Source organism: Gossypium raimondii, chromosome 13 (genome assembly GCF_025698545.1).
Source record: "Gossypium raimondii isolate GPD5lz chromosome 13, ASM2569854v1, whole genome shotgun sequence".
Classification (NCBI taxonomy): domain Eukaryota; kingdom Viridiplantae; phylum Streptophyta; class Magnoliopsida; order Malvales; family Malvaceae; genus Gossypium; species Gossypium raimondii.
The window spans coordinates 20,908,981-20,929,649 of NC_068577.1; the positions used below are offsets into that span (position 1 = coordinate 20,908,981).

At 33.7% G+C, this 20,669-nt stretch overlaps 2 non-coding genes across 2 annotated transcripts; one reads left to right on the forward strand and one right to left on the reverse strand.

Annotated features, from left to right (window-relative positions):
• The first annotated feature begins 9,725 nt into the window (after positions 1–9,725).
• Positions 9,726–9,833, forward strand: LOC128036424 (small nucleolar RNA R71). Its single transcript, XR_008193221.1, has one exon. It is a non-coding gene; the product is annotated as a small nucleolar RNA R71 (small nucleolar RNA).
• Positions 9,834–20,562: 10,729 nt separating this feature from the next.
• Positions 20,563–20,669, reverse strand: LOC128036319 (small nucleolar RNA R71). The gene has a single exon (XR_008193117.1). It is a non-coding gene; the product is annotated as a small nucleolar RNA R71 (small nucleolar RNA).

A 20,669-nucleotide genomic window follows, 5' to 3' on the forward strand; every position in this document is an offset into this window, starting at 1 on the left:
TAAGTATATATTGTCATTGCATTTTTATTGTCATTACATTTTCATGTTAGTGCACTGGGGACAATGCAAACTTTAAGATTGGGTGAATGCACACAGGGCTTGGAAATGTACCCACATTTAAAAAAAAAAACTGAAGCATGCAAGGTTTAATTATAGTTAATGAAAATTGTTCGAAAAATTTTATTACATTCGATGCTTAATTCTTGAATCATGAAAATTATCAATGAATGTGTTGGATAAATTTGACATAAGGTTATAGCTTTAATTCAATGATGAATGGATTAGGTTGCATTAGTAATGGATAACTGTCATCATTCCTTAAATCTTGAATGAATCTACTTATTACAGCTGCTTATATATGTATATATAGTTATTAAGTAGAGACACTCCAAAGTGGGTGTACTATGGAATGTTAAAAAGGGAACACTCCAATACAAGCGTTAGAAAAATTAATATGGCCAAAGGTTGTCACTGCATGAGTCTGTGTCGGTGCAATTATGTACTCCCTGGGGTTTGTTGCACCTCATCTTTACTTCTTAGGAACAAGGGTACAGTAATGCAACGATATCCCTTATTCTGAAAAAAAATATGTATATATATACTTAGTATTTTACAATAAATGTTGTAATGGTAGATAGAAATTAGGGTTTAAAGCATGATGCTAGCATTGATGAAGTTGTAACCTTATTCATTCATGCTTATGAATTGTTGATGCTTCTTTCATTTGAATGTGATTCAACCATTGGGAATTTAGAAGGTTCAAGTTGCTAGAATGATCATTTGCCTTAGTAAAATTTTTGTAGTCTTGCTAGTTTCTGTTTTACTTTAGAACAAGTAAAGACTCAAGTTTGGGGGCGTGATAGCACTAGAAAGAACATAGGTTTTCCCCCTTACTTATTGGTTAAAATTTTCCCATTTAGTTATCCTTAGCATATATTTTAGCATTTTCAATTTAGTGAATTTCATTTTATAACTTAGTGAATCCTAGCCTATTTTATCCTTAATTTTGCTATCTTATTCATTAATGTCGCTACATGAGTTAATTTCATATTGCGTCTAGAATTATTTTCGCACCTGACAGTTGCCCGCAATGTCGTAGCAAGAGTTAATTCCAGATTGTGTCCAAAATTGTCGCCACACCTAACAGTTGTCCGGATAAGAACCAAAATTACGTGAGTTATCCAATCTAATATAACCAACCTGTATGGACAAGAACATAATAATTTTGAGGGAAGGACACCTGTACTGTTGGAGGAGGACATAAAAGGAGGATGTGAGAAGAAAAAGAGAGTTTTTTTATATTTTTTCTGGATCATCATCCAACCTTGAAGATTGAGACCATGGTAGCTTGAGCCTTCAATGGGTGAGTGTAACGCTCAGGTTTGTGCAAGTGTACACAGTCGTTATCAAGTAATAAGTAAGTATCTAGTTATCGTCTCCACAGGGATTGTATTTGTGCTAAGTCACTTAATTTGTAAAATTATATTAACAATTTGGTAAATAAAAACAACATAATATAGTTGAGAAGTGGTGATTAAAATATATTAAACTAAATGCAATGATCCCTAATGCAAATTATCCCAAGTATGCAAACTATATGAATTAAATAGATTTTAGTAAAATGAAACACAATTTGCAACAATTATAACATAAATAAACTAGGATAATTACTTTAATTAAACTTAATTTATTATCAACATGCTTAATAACATTCGGAAAAACATTCCATGGCAACTCGATCTTTCACGAGTTTGGAAACCACATTAGGTCATTTCAAAATCCTTTACTTAGTAAATACCCATTTTATTGATCCTTATTTACTAAGGGTTTCTTAGCATTCGTGTGAGGTAACTGGGATGTGTTAGGTTTGAAACAATTTAATCACACAAATCTAAAAACTCTGCAGATAACAGAGCTTGGTTAGACTTGTTATACAACCTACAATTTAATCGGGTTAGGATCTAAATTGAGCATGTACATTTCAATTATGCGTCCATTAGCTGTCGTCTGGTTAGGATCGCTCAGGTAATTCAGGTACATTTCAATCACGTATGAATGAAATACAGACTTGATTTTAATTGAAAACATGATCGATTGAGGCACAACATTATAAGCATGAATCAAATAAATATTATTTAATCAAAATAATCATCCTAGCTTAAATAAAATTAAGCTATTATTGTTGTAAACAAGAACAAAGAACACATAGCAAACATCTTTATATTAAATTAAAGAAAAGAAAGATTAAACCCAATTCAAATTTGCTGTCACCCAAGACTCTGACTGATGAGGCTCCTTCGCTTCTTTGCGTTCCTTTCTTGATGGCTCTCCAAGGTGGCTGACCAAGGGTTCTTTAAGAGGCTTAATTGCTAAAATCCTTATGCAAGGATAGTGAAGGGGAAATATAGCTAAAAGAGTTGAGATAATGATGAATGAGTGAGAGATGATGGAATGAGCGATGATTGAAAAAGTGAGAAATGAGCTCTTATTTATAGGTGAGGCAAGAGAGCTAGTTTGCTAAAAATAGGATTATCCATCCTTTGAAACTTCCTCCAAGAGCGGCTGGCCATGAATTGAGGAAAGGTGGCTGATTTTTCCTTAATTTTTGGTCAATTTGAATGCCACACCAACTCAGGACTAAGACTCGATCATCAGTAAATCTTCGGGAAAATCTCTGATTTCTTTAATTCTTCAAGGACTTTGTATAATTAAACCAAAAAAATGGTTTATGACATCCATATGCAGTCGGAAATTGGGTTGACTTGGTCCCCAATTTTGACGGTTTTGTAATTAGAAGAAAACTCTCAGACCTATCCAAAAATAGTAGATAGTTTATAGAACCAAATAATATAATTTAACCACCTTAATTAATCAATTTACTTAATTAATTAAAACCCAATTTATTAATGAAATATTAAAATTGAATTATTAAATATATCTTTATATTTTATTGTTTAATTTAATCATGCATGACCCACTTTATAGCTTAAAAATATAATATGCTCAAATTAATATAAAATAAGCCATTTTATGCATGAAAACTATATAATAAAGTATAAAATCACATTTTAATAATTTCTATGTCCTAATTTCATATTTTTGCATATTTCATTAATTTATTAAACAATTACTTAGTTTTAGCAGCAAATTTAAGTAAAAAGGAAATGAATTATATAGGAAAAATATTATATATTTTGCAATTTACACACCCCCAAACTTAAATCATTGCTCGTCCCAAGTAATGTTCATGCACAGCACAATGTCTTGCTAAGGCAATTTTTACTAAGAGTGTAAGTAACATCAATCTTTGTCTCATAATCATGCATCAATAAATCATGCTCATAGACCTTCTTTATTAACAAGTAACTCATATACAAACATTTTGAAAATTTTATTCTAAGTTTCAAGATATGCCAACATGAATCATAGTTTGCATGTATGTCATAGCCATAGATAATATTTTCATTCAACACAATTTCTTATCAATCAAGCAAAACAATCATAAGGCTTATTTATGATCTTCATATGTTGAACTTAATACTTCCTCTTCACTAATGTAGGTGGCATAATCATCAAATCAATAGGTCTTTTATAAGGTTGTAATGGGGCTCAGTTAAAGGTGGGGATTTTAAGAGATGGGACATTTCGGTTTCAAAATCTTAACCTTTAACTTGTCCTAGATTTCTCGAAATTCAACCTTTTTCTTCAAGTGAACCTGTGGAACTCTCCTAAACTTATTTTGAACTCATACTCATACATTTTCTTTTTGGAGACTGAGCAAAATTTTCTTCACTCTTTCTTTGTCTTTTTGTTGTTGTTGTTTTTTTTTTAAGCATGAGCACATACATCTTTATGAAAATTTCCTCAAATGTTGATTCCCAAGACAACTTTAGTTAAGATAGGTGCACAAAATTAGGATAATTAAAAAGATGGTACTGGCTTATAATGTAGGTCTATTACAATGAGCATGCCTTTAAGCTCAAAATTATTGTTTCAAGGGTCTAATATCATAAGGTGGGCTTGAAAAGGCTCAAACGATCCAAAGAAAAATGGTGCCTATATCATTTTAGATTTTTATGTCCCCTAGGATTTCACCTCAAAAAAGTTACTAAGTCAATTTTAAAGATATAAACCTTCATGCACGTCTAATCTCAAGAGAAACTAAGTTTTCATGGAAAACATTACCTAAGACTAAGATCATAAAAACATTCCATTTTTCATGATAACATATAATCACTCAGATAAAATCATCATTCATGCTTGCATACAAACTATCTTATTAAAATGAATTTGTCTAAACATTCATTTATTAAGACATACTTATGAAAGAATGATTTGAAACATACTTGAATATTTTAAAAACTTGAGCAATTTGCCTTACCCCCTTTAAAAAGAAGCAATGTCCTCATTGCGAGAATAAAAGTAATGAATGAAAACTGAACACCAGGTAGGGTTGTAAGGAAAGAGAGGTGAGTCATTAAGACTACTTAAATACCAAGTCTTTCCTAATAACCCAATCCTAGACATGTTCATTCCCATTGCCACATCACTTAATCTTTTTCTTTCTAAAGAAGTATTTATTTATGCTTGCTATGTTTTATTTTGCAAAAATTAAATCCTAATTACTAAATAAATAAATTCCTAAAGACCAAAAAATAATTAAATAAATAACAAGACAAGAATCCCCCCTTTTATCTTTTTGACTTATTCTCCTTTCTTCTTTAGCTCCATCTTCGCTTGCATCGTTAGTCTTTTCCATCCATGTCTCAAAGATAGCATCTAGGAACTCAGGAACAAAATTATTAGAGATATTCTAAAAAATATTTCGAATTATATCATCTCTAATTTTTGCATGAACTTGTACATATCCATCAAAATTGACTACTCTGATTTCCTTGAAGTACTTGCAGAAGTCGGCATGGGAGTTGTATATTCAAGTTCAACATTTAGCTTGACTGGTTCTTCTTCAAGCTCAACCCTAGGTTCAGGGTTTTCAGCTCCTTCAGCTGGTTGAGGACTATTTGGTTCCCTATCACATTCTTCTTCTTCAGTGTCTGTAATTGAATCAACTTCAATTTTTGTTTTAATTGTTGACTCTTCGGTTTCTACCTCAGTTGGTTCCTCTTGCTCACCTTGGTTCAACCTATGCACTCTTTCTACTAACCTTTCAAGATCATGACTTGTAATACACCCTTGAACATACTGCCCCTTCAGATTTGCTTGTGTTTTAAAATGGGCCCTTAAGCAAAGTGAAGTGATTAATGATGCGAAATTAGCACTTCCTGCCTTCTTTTTAGCACAATCATGAATCTCCTTGAGCATAATTTTCCCAACATTAATGAATTTTTCTGTCAAGATTGTATATAACAAGAGCAGTCATTCCATCGAGATGGTGGAGCTATGTGAGATAGGCATAAAACTTTAGTGAACAAAATAAAAGCATACCTTTGCTACTGGTTTCAAGTATTCTCTTCGATAAGAATGGCTCCCATACTTTCTTATAATCCATTGGGATCCTGAATTTGTCACAAAATCAAGCACTTGTTGAAGAAAATCCCAATTGATATTGCTCATCATAGGGTAGTACTCATCTTCTTAAACATCAAGTAAAGTAAACAAATCATTGATGGACTTAGAAGTAAGAGGTACCTTTTTCTTTCGAACAATGACTTCAGTAGCATCTTGTGTAGTCAAACTAGCATAGAATTCTCGAACTAGTTCATCATCGGGAAGTGAACGAGCATCACAGAATCATTCTCATTTGAGAGCATTGATTATCTTTCTAATTGGCACAGGAACAACCATCACATCATTGCTCTTCAGATTAAACCTTTTTCCGGCATCATAGGTTGATGCTTGAAAATTGAATCAAATCACTCTTTCACTTCTTCATCAACCACAATCGAGTTTTTAGGAGTAGCCTTTGACGATCTAGTTCTTTTGTGAGACATGATACTTTCTTGAAAATTTGGCAGAGTTTTTGTACAAGAGAGAAAAAAGAAATCGGCAAAGTTGGTATAACTTGCTACGAAAAAAATCTTGCGACAGCAAGGATGGTGCGGCGGTGATCTCTTTGCGACAGTAATAGGGAATTTTAGCAAAAAGAAAGAAAAGAACTAGGGTTTCTTTTGGGATTTGAGGTTGACGGCACAAAGAAGAGATTTAGGGATTTTTAGGGTAAAGCAAATTACTTTGAGGGATATGAAAATTAGTAGAATGAAGAGGGGTTTATATAGGGAAAAATTAGGGCAACATGTAGCAAAAATTTAGCTACATTAAAGTTACTTGGGAGGCAAGTAATGAGTGTGACTGTAAGGCCTAATTTGTTCCCTCCTTTTTGCCGTCTTAGGCCCCAAACTTATACTATATCTTAAAAAAATTTGATTAGTACTTGGGCCAAATTTGACCCTCTTTATTAACATAAAAAATTTAAAATCTAAACTGAACAAAATGAAACTTAAAAATTTTAATTAGAAAATTTCTTCTTAACAAATTACATTAAATTAATTATCAGGAAAGGTTGGAGGGGTCACAGCGGTCCCGCTTAGGTTCCATTCTCCTTAGGCAGAATTATTTAAATGTAATAAATGAAGAAAATAAGTTCTAATTATTTATTTATTTACACAATGAGTTCATGAAAAATTAAGGGTCTACTAAGATGAGCGAGGATTCAAGTCGCTCAACTTCACCATCCTAGTAGTATTTGAGACATTGACTATTAACTTTAAACGTACATCCATAATTGTCGTATAATTCAATAGCTCTCTAAGGATAAATTAGTAGATGGTATAGAGTCCTTTCCATCGAGATTTCAGCTTCCCAGGAAATAACTTCATCTCTTTGATCTTTCATTACACATTTTGGCATTCTCATAGGAAAACAATCTCAGCTCTTCCAACTCATCCAGTTGTAACATCCTTCTCTCACCAGCCTGCTTTAGATCAAAATTTAACTACTTTAAAGTCGAGTGAGCTTTATTCTCCAACTCTAATGGCAAATGACATGCTTTTCCAAAGACTAACCGATAAGAAGTCATTCCTAACGGAGTCTTAAATGTTGTTCGATAGGCCCATAATGCATCATCGAGCCTTCGAGACCAATCTTTTCTGTTAGGGCATACTACCATTTCAAGGATACCTTTGATTTCACGGTTCACTCTTTCAACATGTCCATTAGAGTAGGGGTGATAGGCAGTAGCAATCTTGTGCTTCACATCATATTTATCAAGCAACAACTTAAGCCATTTGTTCACAAAGTGAGAACCTTCATCACTACTAATAGCTCTTGGTGTGCCAAATCGTGTAAACACATGCTTATGTAGGAATCGCATGACTACCTTAGGATCTAACATCTGATCCAGAAAATGGTCCTTTCAAGTGGCTTTGTTCAACATTCTATAATCAATACAAATTCTCCAACCGGTACCAATTGTCGTTGGAATTAACTCGTTACGCTCATTTTCAACAATCGTGATTCCATCTTTCTTCGGCACATACTGTACCAAACTTACCCACGAACTATCTAACATAGGATAGATGATTCCCGTATCTAACCATTTGATCACTTCCTTCCTCACAACTTCCTTCATAATAGGATTGAGCCTCCTTTGCCTATCAATTCGAGCTCTTTCACCTTCTTCTAAAATGATTTTATGCATGCAAAAAGAAAGGCTTATACCTCGAATGTCAGCTATGGTCCAACCAATTGCTTTCTTAAATTTCTTTAAAATAGAAATCAGTTGTTCCTCTTGATCTTTAGTTAGTTCTACTCAAATAATCATAGGCAAAGTAGAATAGTCACTTAAATAAACATATTTCAAATAGGAAGGAAGTTCCTTTAGTTCGAGTGTAGGTGGTTCTTCGATTGAGAACTTGGGTTGCACAAATTCTCTTACTTCCAACTCCAACGGTTCAACCCGTGTGGATTGAATACAATTTCCCAGATTGGCTTCAATCAAAGCCATGTTTTCTTCACCTTAGTCATCCTCGAAAGGGTCAAGATCTAAGGCTTTCTCCAATGGATCTTCTTCAAAATTTGTTTCCATAGAAACCAAGGTTTCTATCTCTTCCATAACTTAACACTCCCCTGCCGGATTGGAAAATTTTATCACTTTAAGAATGTTAAAGGTTACCTGATCACTTTGAACTCGCATGGTGAGTTCTCCTTTCTGCACATCAATTAACGTTCTTCCCGTGGCTAAGAAAAGTCTCCCAAGGATGATCAACACTTCCTTTTCTGCTTCAAAATCTAAGACAATGAAATCAGTAGGAAAAATAAATTTACCGACTCTTACCAAAACATCCTCGATCTTTCCTTCGGGATATGCTAAAGATCGATCCGCTAGCTGAAGCATCATAGTTGTAGGTTTTACTTCACCTATCACTAACATATTGAAAATAGACTTAGGCATCAAGTTGATACTCGCTCCTAAGTCACACAAAGCTTTACCATAGTAAGATTCACCAATGTTACAGGGTATAGTAAAGCTTCCTGGGTTTTTCAATTTTGGTGGCAGTTTGTTCTGCAGGAACGCACTGCACTCCTTTGTCAAGGCAACAGTCTCATACTCACTCAGTCGTTTCTTCTTGGACAGTATATTGATGTGTAACTGCTTCAAAATATCCAAAAACTTCTTGAATTACACCTCTTGTTTATGCTTGTGTTGCTGCAATCTTTACGGATATGGAGGTGATGGAACTTTCGGTTGAACTGGACAACATTTCTGAGTAGGTAAATCTGCATCCAAAGAACATGTTAAAATATCTGAATTCACTAAGTCAGGGTTTACCTTGTTAGACTTTACAGATTCTGGTTCCTTTGGTGTAGGAACTTCAACATCTGGTTGACTTTCCTCCTTTTCAACATGCTATCTTCGACATCAATAAATCGAGATTCCAGAGTCTTACCATTTCGCAATGCCACTACCTTGATATGTTTTTGACTCAAATCCCTTGGATTCTCAGTATTTCTCGGCAAGGTTTCTTACGGTCTAGTATGAAGCTCCGTAGCCAACTAATTCATTGGTTTTCCAAATTTTTCACTGTTACTGCTTAGCTTTGGATCAAAACGTCATTCTTTGCCATGTACACTATCAACAAGTTCTCCAAACTGTTTGATGCCTCAGCTTGAGGTGGTTTTAAAGCTTGCTGATTAAACCCTTGAGATTGGTTGGGTCTTTGCTGCAATAAGTTATTGTTCGGTCCATTTCCTTGGTTACTCCAAGAAAAGTTCGGATGATTACGCCATGAAGGATTGTAGAAGTTGGACTGGGGTCCTTGTCCACTCCTATTTAGATATTGGTTCCCTACATAGTACACTGACTCAGGATTGGATGGACAATTCTTAAAAGAATAACCTTCTCCATAGTACACATAGGAAATTACTTCAAACGGACTTGGTGGCCGAGCTGCAAAATTATTAGTACTATTACCGGTTAACTATTTGAACATAGAGGAAATAAACGATACTTGAGTTGATAATGAATTGAAAGAGTCAACTTCATGAACTCCGGCTATGCGTCTTCCTGAAGCTGCTCAATTTTTTGGCCATTGATAGTTATTTCTTGCCATCCTCTCGATGATCTCATAAGCCTCATTATAAGACTTAGACAAAATTGCACCGTTCGTGGAAGCATCTACCATCAATCTTTTATGTGTATTGAGACCATTATAGAATGTCTCCAATTGGATACAATGATGGATGTCTCCAACTGGATACAGTGAGGAATCCCATGATGAGGACACTTACGAAGTAACTCCTTAAATCCCTCCCAAGCCTCATACAAAGACTCGTCATCCAATTTTTAGAAAGTTGTGGTCTCATTCTGTAACACCCCTTACCCGTAGTCAACTCCGAAATAGGGTATGAGGCATTACTAGAACACTTACACATGTAAACGTATTAAACCGAGTTACAAAATTCCATTCAAATTTAAACTCTTCAAATTTTTAACATGTTTTTATAATTCTTTACAACATATCCTCAAAATATTATATTCATAACAAATAGGGCCTACGAGACCCGATACTTACTCATGTAATTCAATGCTTCATTTCCATTTTATTCAATTCACAATCTTTCATGTTCACAATTCAAATCAATTTCTCAATCCAATATATATATTTCAATACCACAATAATTCTTTTAATTCAAATCATATCACTAGAAACTTCCATTTAATTCATGTACACTTCAATATCGTTAAGTTCAATACTAATACGTATTCACCATTTAACTCAACGCTTATTGATTATACCATTCCTTAACACATTTATAAAATTCTTAGTATTACAATGAAAACATCACTTAAGCTTAAATAACAACATCAAATCAACTCATCATCCCCTTTTTCGTCAATTTATTCTTCAAGTATGAACTTAGTATTTCATTTCCTTTCCACACCCATTTCCTACGAATATCACACAAAACAATAACATATCATTCAACCATAGTCACAAGCTAGTACATTTAAACATAGTTCTTTTTGGAATTAACAACATGATAAACCATTTCAAGTAAGTTTACATAATTTAAACATTACCACCCTTTCCATGATCACAAGCATATTCCCATCTAGGCACTTACCATTTCAATGCATAACTTATAAATCTAACGTGGCATAATTCAGCCACCACTTGGGCAAAGCTTAAGCGTGTACACTACACATGTTAGCCAAATAAACATATAGCGTAAGCATTATAAGTATGGCCGAGTTCAACATTTATTCATGTATCAAACTTACCAACATGAGTTAATCCATAAACCATTCATGGCCTTACTTTATACCAAATCATATACCAAATATACCATACTCACATACTATGAAACTTTATTTTCCCATATGAGTTTAAATCATGATCAATAATACGGAAAAGTAAGCATCATTTCTATTTTAACGTTTATCGATTATAATAGAGAATATAACCAATTATACACAAATTGTTCATATATATAATTAATTTTCTCCTCCTCCTCTCCATTCCACATCCTTTATGTATAAAATATGCTTAAATAGTATTATACATAATTTCACTATTCACTTATATTAAAATTCAAAGTCATTAATTTGAGTCAGAGTCACTAAATCATTTTTATCCGAAGCTTCAGAGCTCTAAATTAAGTTTCGTTAATTTTCCAAAAAACTAGACTCACATGTTTTCTTACCATAAAATTTTCAGAATTTTTTACTTGGCCAATTAGTACAGTTTATTCTTTAAAGTCACCCCTATTTCACTACTCAACATCTCTAACCTCTCTTCACTAAAAATAAATTATCTCATTGTACAGAATTCAAATGATATTTCTGTTTGTTTCTTTTGAAAATAGACTCATTAAGTATTCTAATAATATAAATTATAACTTGTAATTATTTTTTTACAATTTTTAATTATTTTCCAAAGTCAGAATAGGGGATTCCAAAATCAATCTGACCCTGCCTCACTAAATTTCAAATATATCAAAATGTATAACTCCAATGCTTGCTCTATTTATTTTATGAAAAAATAGACTCCTTAAGCTTTCATTTCATATCTCATTAACTCTCTAATTAAATTTCCACCATTTTTGGTGATTTTTCAAAATCACACTATTGTTACTGTCCAAAACTATTTTGTTGCGCATTTTACTTTTTCATAATTTCATTACTTCTTTTCATCTTACTCAAGGGTCGATTAAATATTGAACTCAATATTCATCACGTAAACTTATTTGATTTACATATATTTTCACGTATCCAATTTTCCCGATGAACACTTCAGAATATTAACTGCTACACGGTGGAATCAGCACTTAGCAACCACCTTATGTTCAAAGGATCCTGGTGGAATCAGCACTTAGCAACCACCTTATAATCAATGATACGGGGAATTAGCACATAGCAACCCCTTTCACAATCAAGTATACGGTGGAATCAGCATTGAGCAACCACCTTATAATCAATGATATGGGAAATCAACACATAGCAACCCCTTTCACAATCAAGGATACGGTTGAATCAACACTTAGCAACCACCTTATAATCAATGATACGGGAAATCAGCACATAGCAACCCCTTTCACAATCAACGATATGGTGGAATCAGCACTTAGCAACCATCTTATAATCAATGATACAGGGAATCAGCACATAGCAACCCCTTATTGATCAATGATTCGGGGAATCTGCACTTAGCAACCCCTTACATTCAAAAAATCCCGGTCAAATTCGAGTGTTCAATCGGGAACCTTACTTCACAACATTTTACAAAATTTTCCAATTTATTCACATTTTTTAATCTACATCAAATATTTATTCTATATTCAATCATATCTCAACAATATATTAAATAAAATTAAAACAATGTATTATTCACATACAAACTTATCATCATGCTTTCAAGGTCAATTCCTCATCTTTCTTGGTTTATAATAACACATTTAACTTATTTAACACTCACATTATTAAATCTAGTCCTAAAATCACACTTTGGCAAAAATTACATTTTTGCCCCTAAAGTTTCACAAAATTATGATTTTTCCCCAAAGCTCGTAAATTAAACTTCATCCCTTATTCTTATGTATTATGACATGCTAAAAATTTTTCCCTTCTATGGCAACATCGAATTTCCACTCTAACACTTACTTATGAACATTAGGTACTTTTACCGATTATGTCGTTTTGCTCGTTTTCACTTAAAATTGCTTAGCAAAAGTTGTTTAACATAATTTCAAGCTTCATATTATACCATAAAACATCAACATAAACACATTTCATCGATGGGTATTTTTCCAAATATAGACCCTAGATTAAATTATTGCTAGAATAAGCTAAATCAAGTTATCGAGACTCCAAAAACGTAAAGAACATTAAAAACGGGGCTTGGAATCACTTACTACGGAGCTTGGAAGCTTGAAAACCCTAGAAATGGCTTCCCCCCTTGTGAAATTCGACAAAGGCTTTAAGATGATGATTTTTGGCCTATTTTGTCTTTTTAATACATTTTAATTACCAAATTACCAAAATACCCCTAACTTAAAAATTTCCTATTTCACTTATCTCATGTCCATTTTTGTCCACAATATAACCAATGGTCTAATTACCATTTAAGGACCTCCAATTTAAAATTTCATAACAATTGGGCACTTCTAACATGTAGAACTCAACTTTTGAACTTTTTATAATTTAGTCCTTTTGGCTAAATTGAGTGCCCAAACGTCGAAATTTTTGAACAAAATTTTCACGAATTCATTCCGTGAAATTGAAGACCATAAAAATAAAATAAAAAATAAATTTTTCCTCGTCGAATTTGTGGTCCCGAAACCACTATTCCGACTAGGCCCAAAATTAGGTTGTTACACGTTCCTTAACTTAGCGTTTTTGCTAGGTGGGAAATACTTAACCAAGAATCTCTTTGCTAATTCTTTCCATGTAGATACGAAACTTGGTGGCAATGAATTGAGCCATGCCTGTGCTCGATCTCGTAACGAGTACGAAAACAACTTCAACCTCACTGCGTCTTCAGTCACACCGGCTATCTTGAATGAATCACTCACCTCCATAAATAATCAAGGTGGAGATGTGGATCTTCCAATGGGCATACCACTAAATTGGCCCACTGTTTGTAGCATTTGAAACATCACTGGTTTCAATTCAAACTAGGTTGCCTCAATATGTCACCTTCTAATTCCAGGGTTTACCTCACTAAAAAGTGGCGCAGCATATTGTCTGATGCATCGATCCCTATCATTGGTAATGAGGATGGGATTTCGTACATAATCGGCCTCATTATCTTGGTCTTGATTCTGATTTCGAAGGTCCATCTTGACTTGTCTTTGAGGTGGTCGTTCACGTCTTTTTTGTCTGAAAGTTCGCTCAATTTCGGGGTCTACAGGGAGTAAACCAATAATTCGATCTATGCTCATAAACACCTGAACAGAAAATCACAAAAATTAAAAAGACTAAGTTAGTAATGTTAGAAATAAATCAAATTGAAAATAAATAATTTCACGAAAAAAATGACTATGGCAAGAGTTGACAATCCCCGACAATGGTGCCAAAAACTTGTAACGCTCGGGTTTGTGTAAGTGTACACAGTCGATATCAAGTAATAAGTAAGTATCGAGTTATCGTCTCTATAGGGATTGTATTTGTGCTAAGTCACTTAATTTGTAAAATTATATTAGCAATTTGGTAAATATAAAAAACACAATATAGTTGAGAAGTGGTGATTAAAATATGTTAAACTAAATGCAATGATCCCTAATGCAAATTTTCCTAAGTATGCAAACTATATGAATGAAATAGATTTTAGTAAAATTAAACACAATTTGCTTAATAACATTCAGAAAAACATTTCATGGCAACTCGATCTTTTATGAGTTTGGAAACCACATTAGGTCCTTTCGGAATCCTTTACTTAGTAAATACGCATTTTACTCATCCTTATTTAGTAAGGGTTTCTTAGCATTCGTGTGAGGTAACAGAGACGTGTTAGGTTTGAAATAATTTAATCACACAAATCTAAAAAATATGAAAATAACAGAGCTTGGTTAGAGTTGTTATGCAACCTACAATTTAATCGGGTTTCGATCTAAGTTGAACATGCACATTTCAATTATGCGTCCATTAGCCGTCGTCTGGTTAGGATCACTCGGCTAATTAGGGTGCATTTCAATCATGTATGAACAAAATAAAGGCTTGATTTTAATTGAAAACACAATTGATTGAGGCACACCATTATAAGCATGAATCAAAAAATATTATTTAATCAAAATAATCATCCTAACTTAAATAAAATTAAGCTATCATTGTTGTAAACAAGAACAAAGAGCACATACCAAACATCTTTATATTAAATTAAAGAAAAGAAAGATTAAATCCAATTTATGGTGGCTGTCACCCAAGACTTTGACTGACGAGGCTCTTCGCTTCTTTGCGTTGCTCCTTTCCTGATGGCTCTCCAAGGTGGCCGACCAAGGGTTCTTTAAGAGGCTTAATTGCTAAAATCCTTATGCAAGGATGATGAAGGGGAAAGATAGCTAAAAGAGTTGTGAGAATGATGAATGAGTGAGAGATGATGGGATGAGGGATGATTGAAAAAGTGAGAAAAGAGCTCTTATTTATTGGTGAGGCAAGGGAGCTAGTTTGCTAAAAATAGGAGTGTCCATCCTTTGGAACTTCCTCCAAGAGTGGCCGGCCATGAATTGAGGAAAGGTGGCTGATTTTTCCTGATTTCTTTAACTCTTCAAGGACTTTGTATAAAATAGGAGTAAGACTCGGTCATTAGCAAATCTTCAGGAAAATCTCTGATTTCTTTAACTCTTCAAGGACTTTGTATAATTAAACCAATAAATGGTTTATGACATCCATGTGCAGCCAAAAATTGGGTTGACTTGGTCCCCAATTTTGACGGTTTTGCAATTAGAAGAAAACTCTTAGACCTCCCCAAAAATAGTGGATAGTTTAGTGGACCAAATAATATAATTTAACCACTTTAATTAATCAATTTCCTTAATTAATTAAAACCCAATTTATTAATGAAATATTAAATATAACTTTATATTTTATTATTTAATTTAATCATGCATGACCCACTTTATAGCTTAAAAATATAATATGCTCAAATTAATATAAAATAAGCCATTTTATGTATGAAAACTATATAATAAAGTATAAAATCAGATTTTATTAATTTCTATGTCCTAATTTCATATTTTCGCATATTTCATTAATTTATTAAACAATTACTTAGTTTTAACAACAAATTTAAGTAAAAAGGTAATGAATTATATAGAAAAAATCTTATATATTTTTCAGCTTATAGTGAGCCAACGTGAACACCAGATGCAGACTAGCTCCTGATGAGGAGACCTAAGTGGGAGAGAAGAAGGGATAGAGATATTCAGTCAAGTCTTCTTGGGATAGTACTCTCTGATTTTTAACACGGAAGTGTTATTGTAGTCACTGACACTTGAAAATGCAGTAATAGTTTGAGCCAACAAGCATTACAACAAAAGTTGAGTTAGGATTAGAGGAATTTAGTCCACTTGTTCTAAATAGTGCCATATTGCCATCATCGTAAAGTGAGGTTAATATGCATGTTTTAGTTTCAAAATAAATAGAGGAGTAACGCTGGGTAAGATATACTTTGAATTTTATTGCCTCGACAATCACCTATACTTTTATACATTGTGAGCATTTAGTATTCTATTGAAGATTCATGTCGGGGATCCCAGTTTATCATTATCATATTTTATTTTATTGTTTTCAAGTTATTGCATTGACAATTATCCTTTCAATTTATGTCGTTTATATCCAGTTATTGCACCGACATTAATAGACAAAAGACTACTGTCCCTGTGGGATCGATATCTGACAGAATCACATCTATCTACTATACTTGCATTAACAGTGTACACTTGCACATTATTATTGTGATTTTAAACAATCGATCAGTACGAGAAAAGTTAAAAAGAAGTCGTAAGGATAAATTTGAAAGCTGACAAGGCATGTACGAAGATCCAACAAGAATTAGAGAAATATAAGTCGTGTATTAGCTGACTTAATCATGGAAATGTAAGAAGGGAAAATTATTCAAGGAACACAAGCAAGGATCAACAATTAAGAGCCGTTAGGGAGAGCTTAATGAAGTTGTACACAAGAAACAAACCTCGTGAGAGGGATGGGAATTCCACTCCCAGGATAAGGATTCTATCCAGAGGGCAGAATGTCTGTCAAGACTATTCCTCTTTGAGGAAAGGTCTATCGTGGGTACGCCACCACAAGGATGGTCGTAGGGAGAAAATGAGCAAGTAAGGTAGCAAGCTCGTGTAGTCACAAGAAAGATAACCAGTTGCTCCAGCAAGTCAGACTGACCTTCACATATAAGACAAGTGAGTTCCCAAGTAAAGGCTGGAGTGAAGGGTGGATTACTAAAATCAATTCCCCACTACGAACAATAAGGTTGAAGGAGAATGGGTTCGCTAGGGTGGCGAGTCATGCTGAAGGTCAGCATGGTAAGGAAATGTCAACAAGTCCTTCAAGACTAGAGTAAGGGAAAAGAGAGTTCGCCAAGGATTGGTCTGTCCAAGTCTGCCAATGAAGGCCTACAACAAAGTAAGTTAGAGGTGAACAACATCCTGTATGTGGGGTGAATGGAGGAAGGAAAGACGAGAAGTAAGGATAGGACTCGTTGATATGGCGAGGTGTCTGGGATATGGTCAAGTGGAGAGTTCAACCCTAGGAAGGTCTAATAGTGAGCCGAATAGCTCTGAGGGTTGGGTGGACTCCGCCACCCGAATAAAGAACACTCGCTTCGAATGACCAGGGAGTTAATTTATGTTTAATTTACTTTACATCTGTTACTTGTGTGCGATAAAGTTCAATTATGTATAACATAGTGAAGGGACTCACTAAGTTCTTTCGAACTTACAAGTAGGTTGGCTGGTGTTAACAGGAATTACAAGGTTTTTCGAGGACTCAGAGGAGGGACCAAACCAGATGGAATGATAAGATCGGGGTTCGCAGGAAGTTTAAGTAATGCACATAGAATGGGGGTACCTTTGGAGGCTTCACCTTGGGATCAATAATAACAAAGCCAGACAACATCCCTAGCATCTAGATTATAAGAAAAATAATCCTTAGTTAAATTTTAAAAGTTATTTTGTAAACAAACAACCTGATTAGAGATAGAATTTTGAGAGACTAAGTATTCAGTGGCTTAAAGCCTTTATTGTAAGAATTATTATTCATATTATTTTTGGACTGTTTAAAGCAGTTAAGTTAGTGAAAACTAAGTATAGGTGAAACTGATCCATTGTGACGCTCCATACCCAAATTTGGTGCATGGGTCAAGTTGGGGTGTTACAAGGTAAGTCCCCTTAACCATTGGTTTTGTTATGTATGTCAAAGGGAAATGATAATGAGCGAATGCATGTACAGTTAAAATTAGCAAAACATAGATAGAAGTTTTGCGCATGCATTGGTATAAATACTTTTTCCTTGGTGCATAAGCTCCGTATCCAGAATGACGTAGGGAGGTATTACAAGGTTAATATGTATGATGATGAAAAGAATATACAATATTATATGTTTTGCTTATGGTATGTTAGTTTGGTGCAAACCGTGACTAGTGAATACCCGGTCTTGTGGGGGAACACTTATGTGTTCCAATTAAAAGGAGGAACGATGGAGGTTTTTAGCTTACGATTGATCTACTGAATCTGTGGAGCGACAAGACGAAAAAGGAATATTGGTTTTTAAGAAAAGGATCAGAAGCTAACACAATGAAAGAAGTGTATTAGCAAAAAAGGTACATAATGTGCTAAATGATATTTGAACATTGCATAAAGTGTAAAAAGTACGTGAAATGGTCATAAAAGGTAATCTGTAATGCGGCATACCAATAGAAGAATCGTGACATGTGTTCGTTAAATACTGGTCTCTAATAGCAGATAATGTCCACCAATAAGTTGTGTCTGCTTGCAAGAAGTATCCACCAACGTATACTTCGGAAAAAGGAAATTGAATCAATTAGAAATGTCGTGTCATTTAGACAGTGTCAGATGAATCTTATTATGAGCTTGTGTTTCTCTAGAACTCACTAAGTTCTTAAGAAGTTAGTTGATAAGTGTCAAAAGTAACATATGTTAAAATCGTTTTTAATGCATTTTTGGCTAGTTAATCAATGCAAAAAAAGGTGAATTTTATGCTTCTAATCTTTTAAATTCATATTTCTCTACATAGGAAAGCATTTAGGAACAAAACAAATGAAAACAGAGCGAAACTCGAACAATTGAAGTAAATTTCAAGAGTCACACGAGTTGGACACACGGCTGTGTGAGCCACACGGGCTACACATGGCGATGTACTAAACCGTGTTGATTTTATAAACTGTACTTCGGACACATGGAAAAGCATAGTTTTTAGGTTTTTCAGCCATTTTAATAACTATAAATACAAAATATAAGAAGAGCAAAGGGAGCCGTCAGAGAAGATTGTAGGAAACAACTCGGAAAACACCATTGAAGCCAATTCTAAAGTAGATTTCAACCAAGATTGAAGATCTCCTTTTAATTTCTTTGAATGTTATTATGAGTTTCTTTATTTCTTGCGGTTATAATAACTTTAAGATGTTTTTATTCGCGATTATGAACTAATTTTTTAAATACCTAGGGGAGATGAACCCTATGATGAATTCTATATTTTGATTTTTGTTTTACACAATAAAAACTTGAATCTTGTTATCAGTTATCTGTACTTAATTCTTGATTTAATATTTTCGATTATTATCTCATACTTGATGTGTTTAATTTCGAGGAGGAATAGACATTGTTTAAGAGTAGATCTAGCATAATTGAGTGGAGTTGCATGCAATCCTAGAAATAGGATGACATAAATCTACCATATTATAGTCATATGTAGTAAGGAAATTCATAGATCGAGTTAATGTGATAGTAGGGGTTTTAATTACAAAAAAAATTCAATGAATCAACCTAGAGTTAGTTACTCTTAGTCTTGAAGAAAGATATTAGCATAATATAGGGATTTCTACGGATCAAGATATAAGTGAATAAAATGTTTAATTCTGATTAATGATGACAGATGCAGTCTAGGTGGATTCTTTCCTGGGTATTGTTTCACTTCTTGGTTATTATTCTATTATTTTCTTAATTTGTTATTTGCCAAGTTCTTAGTTAATTAATTTGGTTAATTTTAGTTTAATTCAATCACTTCAATTTGTCAGTTAAATAATAGAAATGCAATAATTACTACTACTTTTTGTCCTCATGGGAACGATATCTTTGCCCACCGTAGCTATACTATTTATCAATAGTTGCACTTGCCTTTGTCGTATTTTTAGTTGGTTTTGTGGACATCAATTTTTTAGCGCTGTTGCCGGGGACTGAAATATTAAGAAAACATTATTTCTATTAATTTAGCCATTTTTATTTTTATTAGTTTTTAATTTAATTTTTTTATTTTACTATTTTCTTTTGTTTGATTTTGACAGGTTCTTTTGATTTATGACTAGAGGAAACTCGTTGGAACCAATAATTTTTTATAGTGAGATTGAAAGAAATGCTTGCAGAAATCGTAAAAAGGTTAGAGAAGCAAAGAAAAATCAACAGAGTACAGTAGATGATCATGAGGAAAAGGATACTACTATGGAAATGGGTGATAATCAAAATAATCAACAAGTCATTAAGCGTCTTTCCCCTCGCACTATGTATGGTTATTCCAAGCCTACTTTGATTGGGGCTGAATCGAGTGTTGTGAGACCGACTATTACTTCAAACAATTTCGAGCTGAAGCCGAACACAATTCAGATGCTACAGTAGTATGTACAGTTTGATGGTTTGCAAGATGAAGATCCAAATACTCATTTGGTTAACTTTCTGGAGATTTGCGACACTTTCAAGATCAATGGCATTTCTTATGATGCCATACGCTTACGAAAGTTCCTATTCTCATTGAGGAACAAGGAAAAATAATGGTTGAATTCATTGTCATGAGGTTCTATCACAACTTGGGATCAGATGACTGAGAAGTTTCTATTGAAGTACTTCCCACCAGCTAAAATAGCTAAGTTGAGGAATGATATCTCTTCTTTTGCTCAAATCAATTTGGTGACATTATATGATGCATTGGAGAGATTTAAGAATTTATTTAGAAGGTGTCATCATCATGGGTT